We start from the raw sequence: 27,952 nt of genomic DNA on the forward strand, positions 1-27,952 counted from the left end.
ATATAGGTCATCATCTTCTGTGCAAAATGTATTCGTCTGTGCTCCCATCTAAGTTAATGCATCACTTCTTCATGTGTCTCATGTCTCAGTTATGACATTCACATCTACCAAGTCATCTCAGCCAGAATCTTGGAGTCGTCTTTGGTATCTCTACCCTTTTTATGTCCACAGGTCACAGACTCCTGCCAATTCTATCCAATAATACATCCAGTCTCTCCTTTCGATTCCTCTCATTATTGACATGTTTCAAGTCTTCATTGTCTCATCTGTTTTTTTGCAAGACCCTCTAAACTGCAAACTTCAAAATTATCATTTTTATTAACATTCTTATTGTGAATAATTTCAAACATATGTGAAAGCAGAAAGAAAAGTATAATGAATCTGCTCAGGATCTAGTTTAAAATATTATTATTTTATTTTATGTTAATACTAATTAGGCAATCTGTGAGTTTATTTTCATTTACTCTCTGTATTCTTTCCACACCATTTTTTGATAGTTGTATATTTTCACAGTGTATGGACACTATATACTATTTAATTTCCTTATACCATAATTTAATTTTAGGTATGGTTTATACTTAATATTTGCTACAAATCCTTATATGTACTGATATTTATTCAGTCATATTAGTTGAATGAAGCTTGCTCTCAGAGAAGGGCTCATGAAGAACAGTATTCCCTGTTTATAATAGTTTGTATCTTATTGACTTGAAAGTAAGTATGGCTGTAAATAAAATCTTTGGCTCATATTTTCTTTCCTTGAGTTTCAGAAATACATTATTCTGTTGTTTTCTGGCATGTTAAGGTTGAATAATCTGGTAGTAATCTGATTTTTTTCCTCAGTCACTTTGTTTTTTTGCCAGAAAAATTCTCTGTTTTTAAGGTTCAGTGGCTTTACTGGTATACGTTTTGTTTTGGCTGTTCTAGGTCAGTCTTCTCAAATATGTCATCTGCCATTTCAATGTGTTGTTTGAAGTCTTCTTTTATTTCAGAAAAACGTTTCTTACATTTCATTGCCTTGCTTTTATTTGCCTCTCTCAATATCTTTTAAGGACGTTGTATCTGTTTATTCTCTTCTTTTTGATAAAAACAATTTCCTCCTTTCTATCTTCTACTTCTCTTAAGCAGAAGTATAAAACTTCTAATTTAGTTTCTATTTCTGAAATGGTTTATTTTCTTTCCTTCTAATTGTTTCTTAAATTGTGTAAGATCTTTCGTAGTTCTGGCTTCTCCAATCACATCATATATGAGTTTTTCTAATTTCAATGTTTGTTTTTCTTTCATTGTTCTATCATTTTGTTACATTTCTTTAGCTTGTTTTGAAATACTAAGCCAGTTTTTTTTTTCTGGTGTGCCATTATTTGTTGTAGGTAAGTTATTCTGCTCTTGTTTTTATTTAGTTTATAGGATATTTGCATGGGCTTTACTACAGTCTTTTCTATTGCTCATATATGAATGAAATTAGTCTTCCTTTCTATACTCTTAAAGAAGAGAATATGTCAAGATAGCATTCCTAACTTCATGGCTCTAGAACTTCTTCTGTTATTTTTATAGATGTTAAAAATATAGCCATCACATATATACAGTGGAATATTACTCAGCCATAAAAATGAATGAAATTGAGTTATTTGTAGTGAGGTGGATGGAGTTAGAGTCTGTCATACAGAGTGAAGTAAGTCAGAAAGAGAAAAATAAATACTGTATGCTAACACGTATATATGGAATCTAAAAAAAAAAAGTTCTGAAGCACCTAGGGACAGGACAGGACTAAAGACGCAGACGTAGAGAATGGACTTGAGGACACAGAGGGGGGGAAGTGTAAGCTGGGACAAAGGGAGAGAGTGGCATGGACTTACATATACTACCAAATATAAAATAGATAGCTAGTGGGAAGCAGCCGCATAGCACAGGGAGATCAGCTCAGTGCTTTGTGACCACCTAGAGGGGTAGGATAGGGAGGGTGGGAGGGAGACACAAGAGGGAGGAGATATGGGGATATATGTATATGTATAGCTGATTCACTTTGTTATAAAGCAGAAACTAACACACCATTGTAAAGCAATTATACTCTAATAAAGCTGTTAAAATAAAAGTATATATAGCCACGTATTTTTAAAATCTGTTGACTCTCTTTTTCTTTCACAGTTCTTTCTGAACCTTCTCAATTTAGATTCTATATTCTATAGCTTCTCTTAATGTAGAACTGTTCTAGAAAGGACATCTTATTAGTGGGTTTCAAGGATCCATAGGGCCCAGCGTCTTCCACCACAGAATTTAGACAGTCTCCTTACAGATGCCTTTGAATTAGAATGTGTACAACCCTGACCCAGTTTTGGCTCCTGTGCTCTGATTAGCTGGTCATCTGTCTGTAGGTGATGTGAAGTTCTCAGGCTCTCAAGTCTATCTAAATTCGCTTTGCCATCCCCCTGCTTCCTTTCTTATAGCAGCTGATACCACATGGATCTTGTTTTGTTTTGTTTTTTGTTTGTTTTTGTGTTGTGTGTGTGTTGTGTAACAGTTTTATTGAGATGTAATTTATGTATCATCAAATTCACATTTTAAAATATACTATTCAATAGTTTTTAGTATATTTATAGAGTTGTGCAGTTATGATTATCTAATATAAGAAATTTCATCACCTTAAAGAGAAATCCATTAGCAGTCACTCTGCATTACCCCTTACAGACAGTCCCTGGAAACCACTAATCTACTATCTCCTCCATAGATTTGCCTATTCTGGACATTTCATAAAAGGGAGTCATAAAGTGTGTGTGTGTGTGTGTGTGTGTGTGTGTGTGTTATAATTGGCTTCTTTCATTTTAGCATAATGTTTTCAAGACTTATCCATATTGTACCATTTTTTATATTGCTGAATAATGTTTCCTTATATGGTTATACCACTTTTTGTTTATCCATTCATCAGATGATGAACATTTGGGTTGTTTTATCCAGGTTATGTGTTTACTTTCCAGTAACTCCTTAGAGAATTGTATTGCTTCTAGATCTCTATATTTTGCTGTACCAAGCTCATAGTCACTCTATCAAGTTTTATTTTACCTAAATAAAGACTACTTTGAATCTATTTAAATATGCAAATTCAGAGAAAATATAAGTATAAATGAAAGTAAAAATGAAAAAGTAAGATTTAAATATATTTCAAAAAGCTGTAATTTAGAAACCATAGATGGTTATAAGACTCCAGTTTGAATGGGCTGTATTTTAAAGTTCTGAGTGTTTCTTCAATAGAAATCTTCAAACAGTTACTGAATAACAATCTAACAGAAATATTATAGGGAGGTTTCCTGGTCTAGTCTGAAAGTTTAACAATATGATCAGCAAGATCACATCAAATTCTCTGCTTCTGTGATTTTATATATCCTATAAATTATGAAGTAGATTTAAATAATCATTAACATTTTATGCTGTCAGTTGTTATATAGAATTAAGATTTTTGATGGGGTATCTACTCACATAAAATATAGGCATTTCTATCATCTCACAAAATAGTCATTCCTAAAAAATTTTTAGCTCTTTTGCAAAACCTCACATTAATAATGTCAGGGCTTTTTAGTGAAATCAAGAATAGGCAAGACCACTCATAATCTGTAAAACTTTGCAATTGGAACAGAAACACAAACAAATAATGGCATTCTTTATAAATATACTGGTACAGTTAAAAAGATATATGAAATCTCTAATAAGTATGAGTATTACTGTACAATAGGACTTTATTTACAAAAAAAAGGGGCAAAAAAGGTAGCTCTGGAATGAGGAATAAGGAAGGTCTGAGTTAGGTTGCTCTATTATGGAGACAAAAACAAAAATTACAAGGTGTATTAGTTTTCTAGGGGTATCCTAACAGATTACTTGGCACCAAGCACTAAAGTGCTAAGGAATATCATGTATGAACCAACCAATTTATACATCATATTGATATCATTCTCCTGTTTATCAGTTGTGTATGACTAATCTACTTTACAGAAAATACACATTGTAGCAGAAAGTCTCTATCTTTCAGAACAAGCCATAACTCAAATATAAATTAGCTGAAAACTCTGCTCTGGTTCTAAAATTTTAGGTCCCCATCAGTTTTAGAATTTTTAGAAGAGCAAAATTATGTTTTAGTTATTGAGAAAAATTGACAGAATGGCATTTTACAAATCACTTAACTAGAATTTGAGGTGTGTGTATACAGCAGGGGGAAAATGATATTTTATCATATGGCACTACAAGTTATATATATAAAATATAACCTTATTCCTAAAGAAAGTAGTTTTTGGAACCATTTAAGTAAGGATATAAAATAATAATACATTGAGAATGATTCATTTCTCATACATACATGTTTTTTCAAAGAATATATCATCAAAATACAGACTTAATGACTCTTTTCAAGGTTCACAATGAGCTACTAAAATTTAAACTTTTCTAGCTTGGTTTTTTTACCCTTAGACTATTTTTGTCAACTTTAGCAATGTGGAGCATACTGAGATGTAGTATTTCCATTAATACATTTTGTTGACTCAGGCTGAAACAGAATGAAATCCACTGCATGTCTGTGGGGACTAAGGAGGAAATCCTTTCATACTTTATTTCTGTCAGTATTCTTTTAAAGAGAACATAAAATACCTTACAGGTTAAGAAATTATATTTAGAAGAGTCTCTGAAGGATCTGATTACCTTATTGAAACCCTGCACTGTTTTCAGTGAAATCATCTTGAGATACGCTAATACATTACAGAGTGTTTCTTATTTTGGAGTAAAAATAGAGATATTTTGAGATATGACCACAGTAGAGTGACATTGTCTGATACTTGCTTCAACAAATTGACAGTTAAAAATACTTTTTTCCTTACTAAGTAACTACTTAGGCTACATTTTATAATTTCTCTTAGTAGAACAATTATGTTAAATAATGTTCTGTGCTTATAAAAATCAAAATATTTCTAATGAGAAGGATACAAGCTTTGGATTCACAAAAGCATGCATGCTTTGCACAGATAGTGTAAATAGATTCCCTTTCAGAAGTAAAGTTGGATTTGCTTTTGGAAAGGGCTATCAATATTTATCTTATTATTTATAATGATATCATTTTAATGATTTATTTTATCATTTTTAAGACTAAGGACTTTCAGATATATAGCCTGTACTCTAAAGAAGGGAAGGAATATCACAGGCAGTCCCCACCATGTATCCCCTTTTGTTTTGCTCCATCACTCAGTCTTAAATCCTTAATTACATTTTTTATGTCAGTTTACTCATTCATTTGGTGAATTCCAAAAAGTATAATAATACATATTTAAGACCCTTTCCCATGTATGTCTTTAGAAATTTCTTGATTATTATATTTCATGTTAATTCAACAAATTCTACAGTTTTTAGCACTTAGTATTATATATGATGCTCTTTTAATGACTGTGTGGGTAAGTTGGATAGGACATGGTTCCCACCAATATGGCCTTTAGATCAATGCAGAAGAGCCTCACAAGTCAAAGGGCCTTGAATACAACAAATTTATTAAAGAACACACGACAATTTCTGCTCAGCACACCACATAATCTTAAACATTTGCTGTCATGATTAACACCATTCAGATCCCAGGAAAAGCTTCACTACATATCTTGGCACTTGTTCTTGAAGCAAAAGGTGATTGTATCCAAATGTTTTGAAAATTTGTGAGCTGTACCATTTTCAATGTCAAAGACTGACATACTTCTTCGGAGTGAAGAGAAAGTTTGAAAGGTAAAAGCACTTTTAAAAAAATAGACAAACTAATTAATTTTTAAAATCCTTTCTTTCAGCTAACATGAATGTGTTAGATTCTTACATAACAAAGTACTGTTTTCCGAGAATGCAGAGTGTTCATTTTCTTGCATCTCTTTGTTCTCCAGTTTGCAATCCTTAAGGTAGATTAGAAATAAGAACACTTTTTACAGCTGTTGCACATTCTGGCTGAGGAATTTTTTCAATATTTAACAATTCATATTACTCTTAATTTTGAATAAATGTAGATCTAGATGTAATATGCATAAAGCTTGATACCAATACTTTACATGGGTTACTAGATGGACACTGAATGACAGACTTGTGAATAGGTCTACTTTTATAAAAATAATTATTTTAAATAAACATTTCATAAAATTTCATAAAATTAAATCTATCTATAAAATTAAAAATTTTTGATAATCATTAATGATCATTTATACATTTATTTTATCTTACAAGAGTATTTTGAATATTTTAGTATATTAAATATATGTGAAAATATATTATTTTAATTTTTGCATTTAATTTTAATTACATATTTGATTAAAATGTATTGAATTTTCACCTCCTTTGGGATAATTACATTTTATTAATTTCTTTAGATCATTATGTGAAAATCTTGAATATCACCATGATTAGTGACTTTGCCGAAATGTAGGCAAGAAAAGTATGTTTTATGAAATAAGTGTGTAATAATTTATGAAATATCTATATATGTAGTTTGTGTGTGCATACGTATTTATGCATCTAATGTCTGAAGCTTATCCACACAGCATCAGACATGTGTAGTGATATTTACATTTATTCATCTTTGATATTTACTAACTTTTGAAAATGATAGCTTGACACGTTTTTTTGATTTTGTCATTAGAAGGGTATATTTGCTAAGGTAAGAGGCTAGAACATATATTATTTTACAGTTTGTTTAATTTATAGTTCTAAATATTAAGACATATGATAGGTGGGCCTGCATTTCTACTCATGTCTCAGGGCCTGTTGATATCAGGGCCAGGCCAGATTTGCTCTTTTAGGAGATTGCAGGTCAGTTGAGGAGAATGATGTACACAACTGACCCAAGCCAGTATCTGTGAAGGGCTCTAAGGGCATGATCCAAAACGCCAATTAGGCCTAGTCAGGATGAAAAAGTAGACTACCGTGACAAAATATACTATATTCACTAGTGCATTTCTTGTATTATAAAAATGAACACTCCTTGTGGAAAATTTGACAAATATAGGAAGGTATAACATTTTACAAATAAAAATATCCACAGTGTTAACATCTTGAGAGAAAACTACTGCCAATGCTTTTAGCTGCATTTTTTAATTTAATTGTGATTATTTATAAAATTTTAAAATATTGACCTTTTTATCTTTTTTGTGTATGAAAAAAAATTTACTTTGAAAAATGTGTACATTAAAAATACTAAAGTTGTCTAGAATTCTACAAGTCATAAATAGCAACTCAATATTTTTGGTATACTTCTTTTATATTATACGATTCTTATATATATGCATATGTATTTATATACTGACTATTAGTTACTGAAGGAATACCACTGGCCTGAGATTCAAGAGGATATGAAAAGGAGGCTCTACGACAGATAATATTGATGTCATATTCTAAGTGATTTATTATTATTCCTCAATTAAAATAGAAGTAACACAGTGGATCAAGTAATTCAATGTGAGTTTTAATTATCAAGAAAATCATTAATTAAGTTTGTTGGCTATTAAGCTGGCTTTTTTTTTTCTTTTCTAAGCAAACCAATAACTTTGAGAGAGACCAAAAAAAAAACAAAACTTTGGTTTAATAATGCACTGAGCCTAGTAGCTCAACTGTATAGTTTCGATATTGTTAGCAAGTGCCTGGAGGAAAAAGCTATATTTCATTTTTAAACTTCTATCAACTCTGGAAAAAGATCTCATCTGCACTCTTGATGAAGGAAGTATACTCAAGAGATATTCCCTGGTACAGGGGAAGGAGAAAAAAGAAACAGCTGGAGGTAGTATCACAGGATTAAGCCTCACATTTTAGGCTGCAGAATTTATTTTTGTCTTTAGAATCCAAACAGAATAAGCAGTTCTGTTAATCTATTAATATCATGATTTTTTTCATTTTTAAGTTTTAAATTATTATCTACTTCCTGATTTTTTTTTTTTTGTTTGAGTTAGAGTCAATCCATTTTTATTTTTAAGAAGATTTATTAGTCCCATTATTTCTGAGCCCATACATATCTGGGGATGTCTTTTAGTTTTCTGCGTGAATGGGAAATAAGTTGAAAGGCATAATATTTCTAATTCTTAATATCTTCTTTTAAAATCCTACCACATTACTCCATTGTTTTCTGCAGAGGAGAGATCTGAAACTAACTTGTTATTTACTTCTTTTTCTATATGGATGACTCAGATTTATTTCTTTATAAATTAAAAATTTGCTAGGCTATATATGGTTCAAGTCTCCTTTTATTTATTTTTTTTTCTTTAGAATGTAGTAATGATTTGGATCTGCATTCTCAGTTCTTTTTAGTCTAAAGAATTTTTACGGTTAATTTATGATGTACATTATTGCTTCTGCTTCAGTTCATCTCATTTCCTTCTTGGAAACATCTCCCATGTTCTCTTCACTTTTCCTTTCTCTAGGCCAGCTGTCCCCAACCTTTTTGGCACCAGGGGCCAGTTTCGTGGAAGACAATTTTTCCACGGACCTTGGCGGGCGGTGGGGAATGGTTCAGGCGGTAATGGCAGCGATGGGGAGGGCAGATGAAGCTTCGCTGGCTGGCCCGCCGCTCACCTCCTGCTGTGCGGCCCGGTACCTAACAGGCTGCGGACCAGCACCAGTCCATTGTCTGGGGGTTGGGGACCCCTGCTCTAGGCCACGGGAAATGCAAGTTTGCAAGTTCTTGTGTGATCTCCGTTTTACTGAATTTCTCAAGTCCTCATAGAATCTACTTTCTCTCTCTTTGGCTATTATGCTTGCTGTCTGACTACAGGGATTGACTGTGACCTCTTGAGACATTTTTACATTCTTTCTCCTACCTAGAACATATGTCCCATTGTATACTTTTCTAATTCTCACTGGTATATTTCTAAATGGTTACTTCCCTCTCACTCTCAATTCCTAAAAGGAAACCAAACTGTTTTTTAAACATTCTTCAATATATATTTTGAAAAGATTTTGAAGCTATACCAATAGTAATGATAAAATAATCAGAGCCTTTCCCAACAAAATTAAGGTATCAAATATATTTTGTTACTTTAGTAATGCTAATCGGATGTTTCATAATGTCTTCTGCTCTCTCTACTGTTTGTTACTTTATGTATTGGGCTTTAGAAAATGTTAGATATCATTCTGTTTATCTCCTTCATTTAGAATTACTGAGGCACAGAGAGATTAAGCTACTTACCTCTGTCTCTCAGATTAAGCTACTTACCTCTATCGCTCAGATTAAGCTACTTACCTCTATCTCTCAGTTATTAGAGGATATGGAACTTCAGTCCCCTCTTCAAGGACTTTTGTACTAAAACTTATTTTGTCATTCTGGGTGAAAGATGTTTGGCAGGTGTATCATTTTTAGAGTCATTGCTTTCCCTTCATTTCCAATTATCTTATATCTTCTGAGAAAACTGGGTAGAATGTTCTAACAACAAGGCAGTGGCCAATATCTGTGGTCCTCATTTACCTGAATGTCACAGGACTGGACTTACATTGGCAAATATTTAATCATCTGTCTGCCTCTTGTTGGTGACTTTGAGCTAGTCAATATCCAATCATGCATTTATGCCATCTGTATTCAGTTCACCTTCAACCATGGGCCTGATTCTATTTAGATACATTGGCTTTAGATCTGTTCTACTCTGCACTCCTGTTATTGCTACTGAGTATTTCTTATTACTGTAGTTTTCTGAATTCTTGTCTTCTTTTCAGGCTCTCTTCTTCAATGCTGATTCAAGATACCTTAAAAAAAAAGTATCTGATCATACCCACAAAGAAAAAGCCTGGTTTCAGAGATGTAACTCACCAATTAAGATTTAGGATTATAGACTTGAAAAGAACTATAGAGATCTTCTAATCCAGAGCTATAGAGATCTTTTAATCAAAATCTAGGTATCCTGAGATTCTTTCAGGGATACTTCAAGATCAAAACTAATTTTTTAATAATTTAAGGTGTTATTTCCTTTGTACTTTCATTCTCACTTGAGTATCCAGTGGGGCTTTCCAGAGGCTACCTGACTGAATGCCAAAGATATGTTCAGTTGCCTTCTATTAAACCAATAGATTTGCAAAAATGTAAAATAATATCATGCTTATCAATATTTTTGTTATGGAACACATAATTTTGTTTTGTTCTTATAAATGTTTTTATATTAACATGTACAGTGTTTATTTTTGTTATTTTTAAATGAATTAATAAACACATTTTAAATTTTTCTTAGTTTTAACTTCTAATGCAGTAGTAGTTACTGCCCTCTTTAAGCTTTCAGTTTGATTCTTGACTTTAACATTTACAAGCTACAACTAACTTAGGGCAAGTTAATTAATCATGCTAAGCCTTCTATTTCTACATAGGAGACTAAAATAGGATCAACTAAACATGCAATAAATGCTATTTATTATTAATAAGTGAGATTCAGGATATTTATGTTGCCTTTCTTTTAGAATTGTGAAAGCATCTTGTAAATGGTAAAATTTTATAAGAATATTTTACCTGATTGTCATTAGCATTCAAGTTTGTAGATGCCTTGAACTAAATCCAATGACATAATTTCTAAAATCAGAATTCCAGGTGCCATGTTAAATTATCTATTCTTTCTGTGCCAGGAAAAGCACCACTTTATCCCATGGCTTTCTATTTTCTAAATTTGGATCTAGAGTTATAGAAAACTATATGTCTACAAGAATTCTAAAAAATAATAATATTCCTAATAAAATAAATCTGCTTAGTAACAGAATAACTCAAATAAGCAAAGTGCTGAAATAATTGTTCTTTGCATTCTTAAATATTTAAGATAATTCTCCATACTTTCTTTAAAAATTTCCCTTTTTAATGTTCTTTCAAGACTTCAAACTATAAAGTCTCAGTTAGTTGTGTTTTAATGACTGTAACTTGTCTGAATCTCTTTTTAAAGAGTGAGGTGTGTCCTAGCGTATCAACCAGCAACAACTAATTGCAGTTAACAAAGTGATTAGAAGATGAGCTCAGGAATCCTGGGCCCATCTTCTAACGGGCTCAAAATCAGGAATCCTGAATACATAAGTCAGGAGAATCTTTTAATAAAGAGAAAATGTAACATAGAAAAATATAGTATACTTTCAGTGATGCAGGTCCTTTGCTTTGGGCATATCTTCTGTATTATAGCTATTCTGTACATAAAGATTTAGGTTTTAACTAGAAATAAGTAAAGAAAATTTAAACAATGACAAAGACATTGTGGCTTCACTACCTTTCATATAAAAGGTCCATATAAAAATCCTATCTGCTGTTATCACACTGTTTTTCTATTACATTTTGTACAGTGGCATGCTTTTGCCTATGGCTCTTAGGAACAGTTCGAGTCTAGATAGCCAAACGTTAAACTAGTTGACATTGGAATTAAATTCTTGATCCTATCACTAATAGTGCAATGCTCCAACAAATTTAAGAAGTGGCAGCCTAAAGCACACATTATCCACAGAAATTTAAAGAAAGCAAATGTATATAAAGGAAATCTATGAATTTTAACCCATTCTATAGTGTACATAAACAGAGAAAAAGTAACTGCTTTGTTTTTTCTATATTCAATTTGTGAATATTTCTCCTGAATCCCAAGCTTTGAACAGTGTGTAGGTGACAGAGGGAAGGGGAGTGACTCCCCAAATGATGGTCAAGAAACAATCCAATTAAAGTGTCATTTAGTGTTTGTTTATTTGGGGATACAACTTTTCAATTCTCAAATTATCTCCCCACCCCTAAAATCACCATCATTTCATATAAACAAGAGGGGTGAGATTTTTGTGTCTTTGCAAACTTGAGGATAAAGGGACTTCGTGTTTGCTTTTGGGTACGTAAAGGGCAATGACTTTTCTTCTTTCTAGGGCCACATCCTGCAGGTGAATTTGCATTCTATTCTTTTATTTGGGTACTGAAGACTTCTCAGCCATCTTCCTGTTGCTGACTCCCCTTCTCCTCAGCCCTCTCCAGCTGTCAACCACTGCTATCAGCCCATGGCGTGACAGATATCACCGCACCGCACCATAACAGATGCCAAGGGGCGCGGAGGGGGAGTGGTCCTGGCTCTCAGTTTACTTCCAATCCATACAGGAAGTAAAATTAAAAAATTTAGAAAGCTAACTTCAAAGCTTCTCCCCCGCTACTCACATTTTGCTCTAGGTTATTTACGACACACCCTGCAAAATCACCCCCTAGCAGTGGTTGAATAGGTAGTCAGGGGAGAAATTCCTACCGTTAATGCTCTTTTCAGCAAAGCATTTCTCCTCCTTTCTACCATTTTTCCGGGATTAAAATGGAGTGAATTTTTCTTTTACTTCTTCTAAGTAATACACCCCTTCTTATTGAGTTGAGCTAAGACTTAATTGTAGACACAGAAGGAAAAATTATTGAGACTGACTCTGCAGGCCTATCCTTGGTGTGTTACATCAGAACTAAAAAATCTGGTAAATTATCTTTTAAGAAAGTAACCAGGCTCGCAAATTCAAATATATGTATATATGCATGTGAAAAAAAAAGCACAGCAAAAAGACAAAATAGAAATGTCTCAAGATATTCAACCCCTGGATGGTGACATAATGAGTTACTATTATTTATATTATATTCTTTGCTTTATTTCCCATATTTTACGTTACTTTTATGATCAGAAAAAATATACTAAAATGTCCTTTTATTCTCAGAAATACCACTAAAAGGACTTTTCCCAGATATCTCTCCCCCCTCACCATAACATAAAATAGAAAATGGAACAAAGAAGAGACAAGATGTGATAGGAATTATTTGGTTATAATCAAGAAATTCTTTAGGATAAAACTATAACATGTAGATGTAACTTATGGATTACTGTGTGTGAAATTTTAAACAAAAAAAATGCTATTTTCTTTCTTTCCTGAATGTGGTAATGCCTGATTGAAGTACAATACCAGGTAGCTGGCCTTATATAATAGTGAGATTGTTTATGTAAAGAAGATATAAGAAACTTACTTAAGTGTACCAAAAAAGGATAAACTTTAATCAGAACAAAAGAGATTTTTCAAAAAGCATCATCTTTCTAAAATCCCTTTTTAATCTCTAAAATAAAAGGGCTGGGCAAATGATCTCTAAGGTCCCTTTCTACCACAGTGTTCTCTGATAGCATGAAATCCGACTCCCTAATGAAGGATAATGCTGCACTGAATCAGGCCAAAGAGATTTACTGATAGGAAATAATGAGAAACCCAAATTAATCAGCAGAATGAAGGAAACTAGGACCGGCTTATGGCTTATTTTAATAACAAAAACAAATAAAGTAGAACTGCATCTGAGTTGAAATAATGATGCTAAAATAATCTTAACATGTGAAACCAAGAGTTCCAGTATTTCAATGTTAATGTTAGACTAAATTGCACATATAGATAATATACAATTTTGATTATATTTATGAAATAGCTTTTTAAATATAATCAATACTACAAGCAAAATATTTCATTCTTTTATTTTTTTATATCTCTTATAAGATCAACCAGATGGGGCTTGATAACATTAATTAATTACAGTGACACGTCATTTGTCAGGAAGCTTCTTTTCTGGCTGACTCACTTGTCTGAAACCCCATAAAATTGTGGGAGATTGCCCCAAAACCACTTAAAATACACGTCACATTAATATAAAAGCTTGAAGTCAAAGTAAAATGATAAGAACACAGTCAGTAAGAGATGACAGGCCGATAGTAAGGGAGAGGAGAGATAACTATAAACTACAAGCACAAGAACAAAAAGCTTACTGATTTGAGGCCATCTAATCCAAGAAAATCATTCTTATATACCTGCCTTAATGTCAAATGAGGAATCTTTGTATTTACTTGGCATAATAATTGAGGCTCATAATGATGGTAATTATTTTTTTAAAACAGTGGCATTTATAATGTTTGTATAAAAGTTTCATCAAAGATTATTAAAGAAATAAAACTTTGGCTCTTAAATGGATATATTTAAATAGTCCAAAAAATACACTTTTGTAAAACTAGTTCATTTCATTGTAACAAATTATAATTAAAGCTAATAGTGTTTTTGAAGTATATTCTCTTTATTCTTTCAGGGGGACAATTTATTATTTTCTATAGAGTCAGCTAATGTTGGTTTAAAGTCTTGCTTTTACATTTGAAATTTTAAATTCTTTTTTAAATTTTATCTCGAAATTTCTTTTTAGTTACAGAGCAGAAGATGTTAAGATTTTGAGAGTATCTCTTTGGATGGTGTTTGATCTAAAAGGCCATTTTTTAAACCCTGCTGTTTGTAACCTGTTGCTAGATCATAGCTAGTATAGGTTAGTAATCCGTAAGTGATAGCTATAGGACAAGTAACGGCTGTAGGACAGCTGGGAATAATGTATTACAAGACTGTTTACTGTAATTATTATGCATTTTGTATGTATTATAAATGAGAACATTTTTATAATATTTAAAGAAGTAAAGAGTTCTGCTTAATTCTCTTTCTCCCTTATGTGGAGAACCATTAGGAGCAGGACTTGGGGGTGAGAAGGGCAGGAACAATTTTACATGAAGTTTCATGGAAATGAATGGTAGATCCAGGGATCTTTTCTTTGAGTGTTGCTAACATTTAAAGCTGGTACAGACAATAGTAAATGTTACCTAGACTAAGTCTAGGAGCCAAGGAATGGAGTTAAACATGGGCAATGGAACCAACAGTATTGAGTGATGAGTAGTAACAGAGAGTAAACAGTAAAAATGTCTGAGAAATTTCCAAAGTGGCATATAGACACCTGAAAAAGTTCTGAGGGGCATTCGTGCAACAGTTGGCATGTGTATGCTGAATATGTGTAAAGGGACTGAGATGGGGTGGGAAATTCTTCTGAGACCTGTACATCTGTGTACCTAGAAGGATATATTTAAATAAAAATTTAATGCCATTTAATTTTTTAAATGTTTTACTTTGTGCACACTTTTATAATACCTCTGAAAATCATTTTTATGTGTAAAATAGTTATATAATATAATATTCCCAGGCATTATTAATAAAAGTACATTAATGGTGTCTTCAAATACTCTTTCCTGAGTACTATTACTGTAAGGCAGTTTGTCATGTCAGCATTAAAAAGACAAATCCTAATTGTTGCAATAAAAACCCATCTAATACTTGTTGCATTAATTATAAGTACCATTTTCTTATAATCTGGAAAATTTGGTAATACATTAATAAAGAGAACATTTTTATTTAATTATACAAATTACTTTTAATCAATTACATCTCTTCATATAGAATGAGAATGCTCTTCATTTTTAAGAACCTGTATAAATTTCTATAAATTTTTCAACTTAAACTCCCAAACCTAAATTTTATATGGACTGCAGTATAGTCACAGTAGTAATAAATTGGCTCTTGCGGAGGCCAATTCAAAATTTTCTTCCAATATCACCATTACCTAGCAATTGTGCCATTGAATAGTCCTTTTAATTTATCTATTTCTTTGAATATCTAGACTAGAAACTCTGTGAAGGCGGGGACCATGTTTGAAAATTCAGACATAGCACAGTGCTTGGCATATAATAGATATTCATTTTATGCCTATCCAGTGATGAAAATAATGAGTGAGTGGATTTTTCCCTTCTTTCCCAATTCATTTGGTTGAAACTTGAGTACTCTACCTAATTCTATTCATTGCCATTCCTGACTGGTTCTTGAAAGCTAATGCTAATTGAGACCAGATGTCCCAGAATAATGACTCCTCATTTCACCATACTACTCCACTTTCCTGAACAATAACCTGGAATCCCCACTTTTACAGTTAGGTTAGCCTGTTTGATTCCTCAAGTACTAGGCCCTGTAGCTGAATTATTTCCCCATAGCTCAGTTACAATATGTAGAATGAAACAAATAACAATATGTAGAATGTAAGAAATACTCATTCATTGATTTAGATTTTCAAGTAATTGTGCTCTTTGTTCCCAATGTCTTGTGGGTAGTGGTTATGTCTTGTGTTAAGTAATTCTATATAACATTTTAAACAGCTTCTCACATGAGCTTGATAATAAATGAATATTTGTTTGTATTGATTTACTTTAAATTAATCATAAATATTTCTCTCCTTTGAATAGCAAACATTTGAGGCTTTTAGCCATTTTTGTATCAGATAAAATATAATCTCCAGCATATATTGTACAGAACTATTAGGTAAATACTATCCATTTATTCATCTTCACATACATTTATTCATTCATAAATATTTACAAAGTATCTACTAAATACAAGATTTCATGTAAGGTAGAATGGTAAAAGCAGTAATAGCCTCAACAACGACAGTATGGTCTCTGACCAGATGAGTTTACAGTCTAGTAGAGGATGTAAGAAAAATACTTAGGTATCAAACAGAACACAGTAGTCATAAAGGGTGTAATGCTGTGTTTATAAAAGAGTTGAAGGATCTGGTCTTATTCACTTCCTCAGTCTAGCACAAAGTCTCCTCAGTTCTAGCACAAAGTCTAACTCTTTTTATTAAAACAGTGCATTTTTTTCTTGTTTTTAATTATTTTTGATGATCTAATTATTTTTGATGATGATTACATAACTTACTAAGACATACTTATTCAACATTTTAGAGGCAAAATGGAGACTTGGGGTTTTCATACCCTTTCTATTGCTGATGAAGCCTTTTCTAGTATCACCCTATTAATCATTAGACCAGTTAAGCTCATATGATATTCTTACATAGAACATTAGCACATTTCTTCTATGCATAAATGGAAAGGATTGTAGTCTAGGGTTTCAATCTCAGCATGTGTGTTATGGTTGATCACCAGCAGCTCAGTATTATGCTTTCCTATTGGAGTCTTGTCAGACAAGGTTTATTTTCCTTAAGGTCTAAATATCTATTTATGCATCTTTTTTCCCTCTGTCTTTAGTAGAGATTTAGAAAACATCACCACTCTTTAACCTTTTGGCTTTGGATCAGAAGCTTTCCTTTTCTCTTTGGATCAGTCTCATGTCTTCCACATTAACATCTAACAAATTATCCCATAGTAGATATTTCATCCACTCAATCTTGTCATGGGACAAAGTGAAGTTGCTTACATGAAACCATCAGTACAGAGGTTATAGCAAATGCATGGAACACTTTAGCATTTTTTTTTAAATGGAGAACTGTGGGGTTTTTTTTAATATACAATTTTTTTAAATAAATTTATTTATTCATTTATTTAATTTTTGGCTGCGTTGGGTCCTTGTTGCTGCGCACAGGCTTTCTTTTAGTTACGGCAAGTGGGGGCTACTCTTCGTTGCAGTGTGTGGGCTTCTCATTGCGGTGGCTTCTCTTGTTGCGAGCACTGGCTCTAGGCACATGGGCTTCAGTAGTTATGGCACTCGGGCTCAGTAGTTGTGGCTTGCGGGCTCTAGAGTGCAGGCTCAGTAGCTGTGGCACACGGGCTTAGTTGCTCCGTGGCATGTGGGATCTTCCCAGACCAGGGCTCAAACCAGTGTCCCCTGTATTGTCAGGCAGATTCTTAATCACTGTGCCACCAGGGAAGCCCAGAACTGTGGTACTGATTTCACAATGTCTGGCTCCTTGTGGTCTCTAATGCCAGCTTCAAGCAAACAACACAGAAGTGTGGATATAAAGGACTTAATATTTTTTAAAAAATACCAAATATTCTGTTAACAAATCTAAATCTGCCCCACCCCAAACTTAAAGAACCATAAAGTTGTTCTAATGTCTAAAACAGCCAGTATTACAAATAGAATCCTCACATATTTAAGCTATGGTAGTAATAATTATAGGAAAGAAAGTGTATTGACCTTGGAGTGTTTCCCTAAATATTACTGCAACTCATTATTTTGCTCAGCAAAGGTCTCTTATAGAAACATGGTCATTCTATCTTCACTCCATAAATAGAACTTTATTTTTTTTCCTTTCATATTTTGTTTTCCTTCCTTATTTGTGCTTTTTTCCCCATTCTTTTTTCAATGAAAGATTCACTAATCCAACAGCAAGAAATACTCCAAAATGAATAGAGAAACCAGGTCAAATTTTAAAAGTGTTAATAGAGGAGATGAAGTAGAAATTTTTCTATATTCAGAAGTTAGAGTCACATTTGTAAAATAAGAAAGCTGCTATAATAAGAATTGAAGAACATTAAAAAATTCGTGTGAATACCAGTGCTAAAATAAAACAAACAAACAAACAAATGTAAGGGCTAGATAAGGAAATAAAAACACAAAAGGAACAAACTAGTCATCTGGAAATTGAACCAAAGTATTTTCCCCACCATCATTTTTTTGTTTTGTGGTAATTGTCATAAGTTGACTTAAAATAGTCCCCAAATTAGAATTCATATAAGAAATAGTCTTCAATCAAATGTAATTGATAAACAGAATAGTTGCAAAAATATTAAACCAACTTAGAAAAAATTTAATCTTCTGAAATACTTTTGGATTAAGGAAAAACCAAAACTGAAGTTGCAGAATATTTAAAATGAAAGTATTTTGAAAATGCAGCTAATTAATACCCATAGTGTAAGGCCTGAACAGGATTCAGGAGAAAATTAACTTTCAACATGCTCATTATAGAAGAAGAGACTAAAAATATGTGAACAAAACACTCAACACCAATAAAAATCTAGAAAGAGAAAAATGAATGAAACCAAAAGAAGATAGTGGATTAGTATGCAAAAACCAACAGCTTTAGCACTCTTATGAAAGATAACATTAAGGTTAAAAAAATAAAAAAGGGAAACTTTCCAATAGCAATATAAACCATAATACTCCAGAACTGTATGAAGAAAAATATAATTTCTTTACTGCTAGTCATAATTAAAGACCAGAATAAATGGAGATGACCATCAAGGTAAAATGAATTGATATTGTGAAGTTGTGGTGGACAGTGTGATGCACCGCCCAGATTCTTCTTCGATGGAAGAGTTGTTCCCATAACTGCTAATGGTGCTATTGACAGATAGTCTTCAGCTCTCTTCCCCTTTATAAATTGTCTCAGCTGAAGAGAGCCACCTTGCCCAGGGTCATGCCCTGCCTTGGTCTTTCACTCCCAATGACTTATCGATGAGGGAATTGAGCTATTTCTGCCTAACTTTGGAAATCTCTGACTGGCCGGGGGCCATTCTAACTCCAGAGCTCCCAGTGAGGTTGACTGAGGCTGTTACTGGACCTGCAACATCTCATCTCCTCCTTCTGACACTTACTGTTTACTTTGTTCTCTTTTGAGAATATAGTGCATGCTCTCTTGGTCTCCAAGTCTCTTTTCCAGTGAACGTAGCCTATGACAGTTATAGTTATCCCTTCTTCCCCAATTCATTTAACAAATTTAACTTCCTCAATCTATGAGAGGAAGTAATTGCAATCGAATTCCAGAAGGATTGGTGTGTATGTGTGGCAGGGGGAAAGGGGTTACATGATAGTTTTAAGGTTTAAGATTTGTTTAGATTTGTATGTCAGACTTTGTTGTTTTATTATTATTATTATTATATTAAAATTATTGGCATGGAGATAAGGAGTAACACTTTGAAACAAATATAAAAAATTCTTAAAAATGACTGTAGCTGCTCAGATGCCACAAGCATAGAGTTAGACAAGTAAATGAGTGAAAGAATCCAAAATCTTATCTATGTGTATTTGTGAATATACTATATGATGACTTTGAATGGATGAGGAAAGATAGAATATGAAATAAAACTATTGGGAAAAATTGCTTTGGGGGAGAAAACTTTGTGGATGCCTGTCTCAAACCATATCCCAAATGAAATGCCAGGTGGATTAAAGACAAGCATTTAAACAACTATGAAATATGGAAGAATACTTTCAATTATCTTCTCATGGAGAAAGCCTCCCTTAAAGAGACAGCAAAGTTAGAACTCTAAAGGACAACTATTTAGATTTTAACTAATCAAATTTAACATTTATGATTGGCAAAGCATATCATAACCACCACACATATTAAGAGATAAAGCACAGAATCAGAATATGTTTGCAAAACATATATATGGTAAATGATTGGAATCCTTAGGATAAAAAACCCTCCAACAAGTCAGTCTACCAACATCGCTCATGTCTTCCTTGACTTTCATGGGAAGTGCACAGCATTTACAACGTTAATTTTAAGTTTAAATGTTTAGTAAATTCACAGTAGTAACTTATAATTTCTGTCCATTTTTCTATTTCCAAGTTGGGGTTTCTTGTCTTTATTGCTATTCTGATGATGTAACTCTGTGCTGCCTTTATTCTCTTCATGCTAAACCTTGGCATTTAGTCCGCAGTCTTGCTGCTTCCCATCATTATTTCCTCAAACAACAAAGTAGATTATAGCAGTCCTCCTTTATCCTTGAGGGATACATTCCACGACTCTGGGTGGATGCCTGAAACCACGAATACTATGAAACCTTACATATAATATGTTTTTCCCTGTACTAACCGGCAAGTAGCTTATACAGGATGGATACACTGGACAGAAGAATGACTCACCTCTGGGTGGGACAAATCCAGACAGTGCAAGATTTCATCACAGTACTCTGAACAACATGGCAATTAAAAACTTACAAATTATTTATTTCTGGAACTTCAATTTAATATTTTCAGACTGCAGTTGACCACAGGTAACTGCAACTGCAGAAAGTAGAACTGCAGATGAGGAGGGACTAATGTACTCCATTTAAAAATTTTTCCTGGGGGTTATAGAGATCTTTATTACCTACCGTAAGTTGAGTAATAGTATAAGTTGAGTAACTAGTACTACTCAACTACTAGTAGTTGAGTAACTGCTAAAAATTGAATAACTACTTAATATCAGTTGAGTAGACAACTTATATTGAGGCTTAGGCATCTTACTTCCTTGTCCAGGCCCATCTTGTAGGCCTGGATACCCTAGAGCAGAATCTGAAATACAACCTCATGTTTGGCCAGTAAGTACTGAGTTATAAGTCTATTTTACCCAAGCCCAGATATCCTAACTTACCCAAGAGCTTCTTGAAGAGATTGCACTAGGGACCAGAGTTACTTTTCACAAGGCATTCCAGATACTGACTGTCAAGAGAGCATTTGACATTCATCTAACAGTTGCTGAAGGCTGCTTTTGGGGAAATTTGAGATTCCAGTACAGCTTGATGCTAATATGTGAGTTTTAGTAACCCTTCTCCAGGTAGAAATAGCCTTTCAGTTATAAAAATTGAGATGTCCAGAGACTGAGGCATTTTTATAGAAATGGCACATTAGCTTTTATTTTCTGCAAGGGCATGCTCAACATGCCCTGGAACACACAATAAAAGCTACACAATTTTTTGAAATCACACCTTTATGTACATTATTGTGCTCTTTGTGTCTCTGTTGTACCTTAACCCCATTCCTGAAACTCTAGAATCAACTAAATTCTAGAATATAGTATTTTTTAAAATTTTTATTGGAGTATAGTTGATTTACAGTTTTGTGTTAGTTTCAGGTGTATAGCAAAGTGAATCAGTCATATATATATATATATATATATATATATATATTCACTCTTTTTTAGACTCTTTTCCCATATAGGCCATTACAGAGTATTGAGTAGAGTTCCCTGTACTATATAGTAGGTCCTTATAAGTTATCTATTTTATATATAGTAGTGTATATATGTCAGTCCCAATCACCCAATTTATCCCTCCCCCACCTTACCTCCTGGTAACCGTAAGTTCGTTTTCTACAGATGTAGAATATAGTCTTATAAAGTAACTGCCTACAACACACATTCAACTACTCCATAATATTTTGGACAAGGGATTGCCTAAGAGTAGGAATTTAGCATTTAATGTGAACGCTGCTGACTTGACACTTATTATCCTTTGGCATGCCCCTGGCCCAATTTGAAGCCTGTGATTAATATCTGGACACTTTCTGCTCCTGTTGTCATCGTGGTTTCTCCCTTGACCTTCTTATCTAGGCCTTTTCTTTAAAAACAACACATCCTTATCATGATGTATAGTCTTTCTCTTTCTTAGTATAAATTATTAATGTACTATAAGAGTAAACTACTATTTTTATGTGAGTACTATATGTGGGGCTAGTACCATTCTAATAACTTTTTAGAATATTAGCTAATGTGTTTATTTAGTTTTAACTGATTTCTTATAATGTACTAAGACCTTTATCTACATTACCATATTTTAATCTTATAAAACCCTATAAAGTGTGTACTAACCCTGTTTACATATCATGAAAATAATGACCAGAGCTTAAATAATTTGGCCAGAGTTATGAAGTTTTGCAATGTTAGAGTTTAGAGTTTATACCTAGGTCTCTTTGAATAGCAAGAACCAGAACACCATCTCCTGAAACTGACCATTAGTGCTACGTCCTTTACACTGTGGCAGTTATGCCCATAGTCCATCCCAGGATGCATCTTCTGATGGAAAATTCATGTTGTTTTGGGACCATCCAAGCTCAACTTCTCTTTCCTTCAGTGAAGTTCAGGTAGCCATGCTTCCGTTCACTCTGACTTCATTTAGCTCCTCATTTTTTACAGTTAAGGATTTTAAGACTCTGGGGTAATAACAAAATAATTACTCATCCCCAAATTATTTATAACCTTTTTCTTAATAGCTTGAGTTACTTTATAATCTTTTATTCTTGGTTAGAGCATACAGTATCTTTCCTATGTCAAAAATAGTGTAGTTCTCAAATTTAAAAATTGTTGTAGTTCTCACTGTTTTGACAATTTTTTTTTGCTTGACCAAATTTTAGTCAGGCTCCTGAACTTTCTCCTAGGCACATCTGTGCACTTCTTTGTAAAATCTAAAATTTTAGCAAGAACCCTGCTAAGTTAAGTTAACCACCACCTCTCCCTCCATACCTGCTCACCCTTAATATCTAATCAGGTTCCTCATTCTCCACCATTCCCCAGGTGTAGTCTCAACACCCTGGTCAGCAAGAATCCTGTTAAGTTAGTTTAGTCAAACTCCCTCTTATCTTTGATGTTTCCTCTTAGTAATTTTCCATCCACTGGCCCCCACCCTGTGCTATGCCTATAAATTCCCATTTGCCTGTGCTGTATTCATAATTGAACCCAATGTCTCTCCCCCACTGTAAAATCCCTTTGTAGTGATCCCTGTAACCTATTGTGATGGTCCTGAATAAAATCCACCTTACTGGGACTTCCCTGGTGGTCCAGTGTTTAGGACTCTGCGCTTCCACTGCAAGGGGCATGGGTTCATGTGTTCGATCCCTGATTGGGGAATTAAGATCCCACAAGCCACGCAGTGAGGCCAAAAAAAAAAAGAAAGAAAGAAAGAAAAAAGAAATCTGCCTAACCATCTTCAACAAGTATCATTGAATTTTTTTTTCTTTGACAGTTTAATGAAATCCAGGTATGGAGTATTGATAGTCATTTCTCCCTCTTCTTCTATCTTCTTCTTCTTTGCTTTTTCATTGCCATTAATCCATTAAAAAATACTTTCTTGACTAAGTAGGCTCAGAGATCTCTCACTCCAACTTTTTCTCCTTGCTTTTTGAATATATGCTAACAATATATGTTCTACACCTTTCTTAGAATTAGTTCTAATTTTATTTTTCATGAATTTTCCTTTTGAAATATTTATGAAACACATATCTTGTTACATTTAATTAAAGCACTGGTTATCTAATTTTCACTTTGGTAGTAGTTCGTACAGAAAGATCCACTTATCTACTTTGAAGGACTACAGAGTAGGTGAGAAACTAAGTAAATTGGAAAATGAAGTGTTTAACCAAAATTCTCACACTACATTGCTTTTAATCTTAGTAGAAGAAAGCAGAACATTGATTTATTTCAGGAAAGCATACAACTGTTAGAATAGTTAGTAGGATAAATTTGAATAAATAATATATAGAGAGAAAAGGATGTTGGCTCTCTCTTGTTTCAGTAGGTTAACATATTTCAGTATTTCAAAAAGTAGCAATATAAATTGGCTCCTCTGTAATATTGTATTTTCTTTATTCCTGTAGACTTTTCTTCCTCTTTGATTCTTGACATTAATCTCATTCATCTACTTTGCAGAACACTACAAAAAACTATTCTTACAGCTGTCTTAAAACTATTTTAGTACATTTGACAAATGCTCTTATTTGCCTTAGTTATGACTTTGACATTTGATTTTATTTTTAATGTGGATAAAATTTAAGTTTGTTTGCTTGTTTGTTTGTTTGTTTTGGTCACACCACGAAGCATAAGAGATCTCAGTTCCCCGACCAGGGATGAACCCGTTCTCCCTGCAATGGAAGCACAGAGTCCCGACCACTGGACCTCCAGGGAATTCCCTGAAGTATATTTAAATAAGAGATTTTCTAATTCTGGATATGTTAAACTGTAGCCACTTGTTCTCTCGTAACAATGAATCTTTTATCTCTTTCTAAATAAGGTGGAAACAATGTGTTATTCTGTTCTTATCTTGTTCAATCTGCTCTCAAATTACACTTTTACTGGTGAGTATGCACTTGAGTGTTTTATTCCCTTTATTTCTTTTTCTTTTTCTTCTGTCACAAGGAAAGGGAATCTTTTAAAATAAATTGTATAATTGTTGCATTTATATTAAGGACTGCATCAAAGAAGTGGAATTAGCACAATATGAGGACCTATTTAGTATGTGAGAATGATTGGTGTCAGGTTTCCCAATGGTAAGAACTTAGTGATTAATAAGAACTTAACAGATATTTGTTGAATGAATAAATAAAATTAGTCTTCCCCTGGATGAGCTCAATGTCTTGGAAAAGATGAATTGCCAGACAGGCAGAGAGCAGAATCACCTGAGCCTTTGTCGTCTTCCTCCTCCACCCCCCCATCCTCTGTGCCGGAATGTGATCAAATGGATCTTCCTCTTTCCATTCACAGCCTTTTCACAAGTTCTAATAGTTTTATTTGTTGCTTTACTTATTTTGTGTCTGTCATCCCTACTGGGATGTAACCTTCAGGTGAGCCAAGAGCCATGTCTACCTTGTTCAAATTTTTAGCCCAGTGAATGCAAAGAGGAAGCACTTAGTTAAAATGTGTTGATGGAATGAATTAGCTTCTGCATGAGTTCATTTGATTCTACTAGAAAAAGAAAAGTGATTTTACACTGGAAAAATCTGTTTCTTGTCTGGTGCATATGTCTGATCTGTGCACCAAACTTGCCATAAACTCATGTTGGCCATCAACTTTGCAGTGTGTTTTCAATGACAATTACCCTCAACAAAACCAGAATAGTTGTTTACTAGACTAATTATTTAACTAAATATGTAGTGCTACTGGCATTTATAACTGCCATTCAGGTACAGCTGAAAACTAATTGCCCAAAACCATTTGGCACTCATATATTTTGTTTGGGAAATTTTGTATGCAAGTCTGGATTCTTGTTAACCCCCTCCCAGCAATTTAAGAATTGCTAAACTCTGGGACCCTAAATTTTTCATCCTTTTTGAAATCTTGACAGGAGAATATATGATAAAGGGACCTAGTCTTATTCTCATTGGAGACAAAGAGAAGTATCTCCTACAGTTGCCGAGGATAAGGTAGTGGAGAGACACAATCTCATGATTTACTGGGGTTTCTCTAAAGATGGGAGATTGCTTCTGCTAACTGTGATGGTTGCTACTTGAGTAGAGTACCCAGCAGAAAATGCAAAAATGAGAATAATGGGTGTAAGATAGCAAAGGCAAAGTGGAGGTTTCTTATTGTCCAAATAACGGTGCTTTATAAATTTATACGGGACACATCAGGTAGCTCTTGAAAGATTCCAGCCATAGAAACGTGCAAGAAAGCTAACACTTGACCTTACCCTGTCCTTGCCTAACTGTAATTCAGGAGAGTCTCTCTTGGCCTCTGCTTCTCTCCACTTTCAGCATCACTGCCAAAGTTGAACTCATTATTCCTCACGGGGGCTTTCATAACTGCTTACCCTTTGGTCTACCTAATACTGCTTATCTTTTGGTCTTCTTGCCTCTGGTGTTTCCTTGTGTTAATCTTCTCCCACTTTAGTTACTTTTAAAAAGGTAATTTATACTCCCCAGTAGCTTAAAAAAGTAAATCAGACTTCCTTAGGCTGGCAAATGGGTCTCTTCCCAGTCTGGTGATCTTTACCTTTCTCCAGTTCATTGCCCTCTGTCGTATCCCTTGTCTTCTCCTCTGTAAACATTATGCCATTCATACCTTTCTTATCCATTTACAAATGGTCTTTTTCTTAGACTGTGTCTTTTGCCATTCTACTTTTCTTTTCAGATTCACTTCCCTTCTCTATCTGGCAAACTGCCTTTGAGCGCCATCTTAAGTGTCATTATCTACTGTGAGGCTTCTTTGACTCACACAGAGGTGGACACTCTGAAGCACTAAATTTATACCTCTGTCATAGTAAACGTCACTTATATTGCAACTCATCTGTTTATATGGCAATCTTCACCACTAGTCTGAGAACTCATGAGTCATTTTCACTTGTGACTACTTTATCTTTATAAACCTGACATATTTGCTGATCCTCATCAAACTTTTGTTGAATGAACAAATTATCTTGAGAGGCCAGCCCCTCAGCAACAACAACAACAACAAAGATAATTTCCTAGCTTTGTTGGAAGACTTTGTCTAGAAACAATAATCTAGAGTATTCAAACCATATTAAATAATAAGTCACTGAAACAAAAATCTTACATCAAGCATAGGGAGAGTACAATCCTAGAAACAGTACAGAAGGCTTGTAATAATTACCTACTAGTTTCAGAGTTTTATATCATATTAGGTAGAATTATACTTTTAAGAGTTTATTGAATGTCCCAGTAAAGAAGTACTAACTCACCAAGGCTTTAATTTCCACAGAAGTAACTGTTACTAATAGATTCTTCAAGAATTGGTGTCCGAGAAAATCTGAGTACATGGATTCAGAGTGAATGTGGATTAATTGGTTGCCCAAGAGAGATTATATAAATGAATAAATGCAGAGGGCTGAAATCAGAAACCTGAGTACTGACAACATTTTTGGAATAGTCAGAAGAAAGTCATTTGCTAAGTAAACTTATATCTGCTAGAGTGGATTGATGGACTGATACCCCCATCTAGCTATTCATTTACTTGTTTAAAACATTTATCTCCTACTATTTACCTGGTTGTGCTTGGAATGGTCTTATAGAAGCATAATTGTGCATGACATGCTAGTATCACATTTAAACTAAGGTATCATCATCATCATCATCATTTGAAACTTGCCTTCATCTACCCAGACCCAACACATGCTAACTACTTTTTCCTACTTGAGTTATACTGTTGGCTTAAGCCATTTCTTGACTGAGTTTAAAGCAAAACAACTAAGAGACTTGGAAAATTCCCAGGTTCCTATTCATACGTACAGAATTATTGGCTGATTATGCTCTAGGAATGATTCTGTAAAGTCTATAATTCCCCAATTTAAATTCTAATACTAAACACTTATACTCCAAGGTATTAAGTTGTTCTTTAACACATGTATTTCCTAGGATAAATATGAACATTCACACATGATTTGTTGTTCTAGAGCATTTTGATTTTGGTTAGTAAGTATAAGATCATATAAGTATTAATTAATTTCTAAATTGAGGACTAGAAAAGTCTTAAAATAAGTGATTTTCTATGTAGTGATTCTATTCAATTAATGAAATTCTAGAATATGAACTCTTAAGAGAGTATAGATTAAGTTGTGCATGTTTATTTGGATATGTCAGAATCCAAAATTCAATTTAATTATATTATAATAATAGTTAATAGGACATATTCTCTCATTTGGAGACATTTTAGGATCCCAGAAGATTTAAAATATGTAAAATCAGTGATAGTTTTGCATATTTATTTGACATAATTTCCATATAGTCAGGAAAATAAATCCATAATGACATACAAATCTATATGAAATATAAATACTATTATTTGTATATTATATCACATGAAGGGAAACAACATAACACAAATTATTACAGCACTATAAAGAGAAAACAGTTACAACAAGAGCCAATATATTTGTATCATATAAATAGAAAATGC

The 27,952-nt window shown here is 33.4% G+C and overlaps 1 protein-coding gene and 1 long non-coding RNA gene across 3 annotated transcripts in view; one reads left to right on the forward strand and one right to left on the reverse strand.

The window, feature by feature from the left end:
* LOC309659159 overlaps positions 1–27,952 on the reverse strand; it is a 1,097,080-nt gene that overhangs the window by 86,985 nt on the left and 982,143 nt on the right. The window lies entirely within an intron of this gene.
* LOC309659141 (uncharacterized protein) overlaps positions 1–27,952 on the forward strand; it is a 323,065-nt gene that overhangs the window by 57,712 nt on the left and 237,401 nt on the right. The window lies entirely within an intron of this gene.

This window comes from Balaenoptera physalus (genome assembly GCF_965194825.1).
Source record: "Balaenoptera physalus genome assembly, chromosome: 4".
Classification (NCBI taxonomy): domain Eukaryota; kingdom Metazoa; phylum Chordata; class Mammalia; order Artiodactyla; family Balaenopteridae; genus Balaenoptera; species Balaenoptera physalus.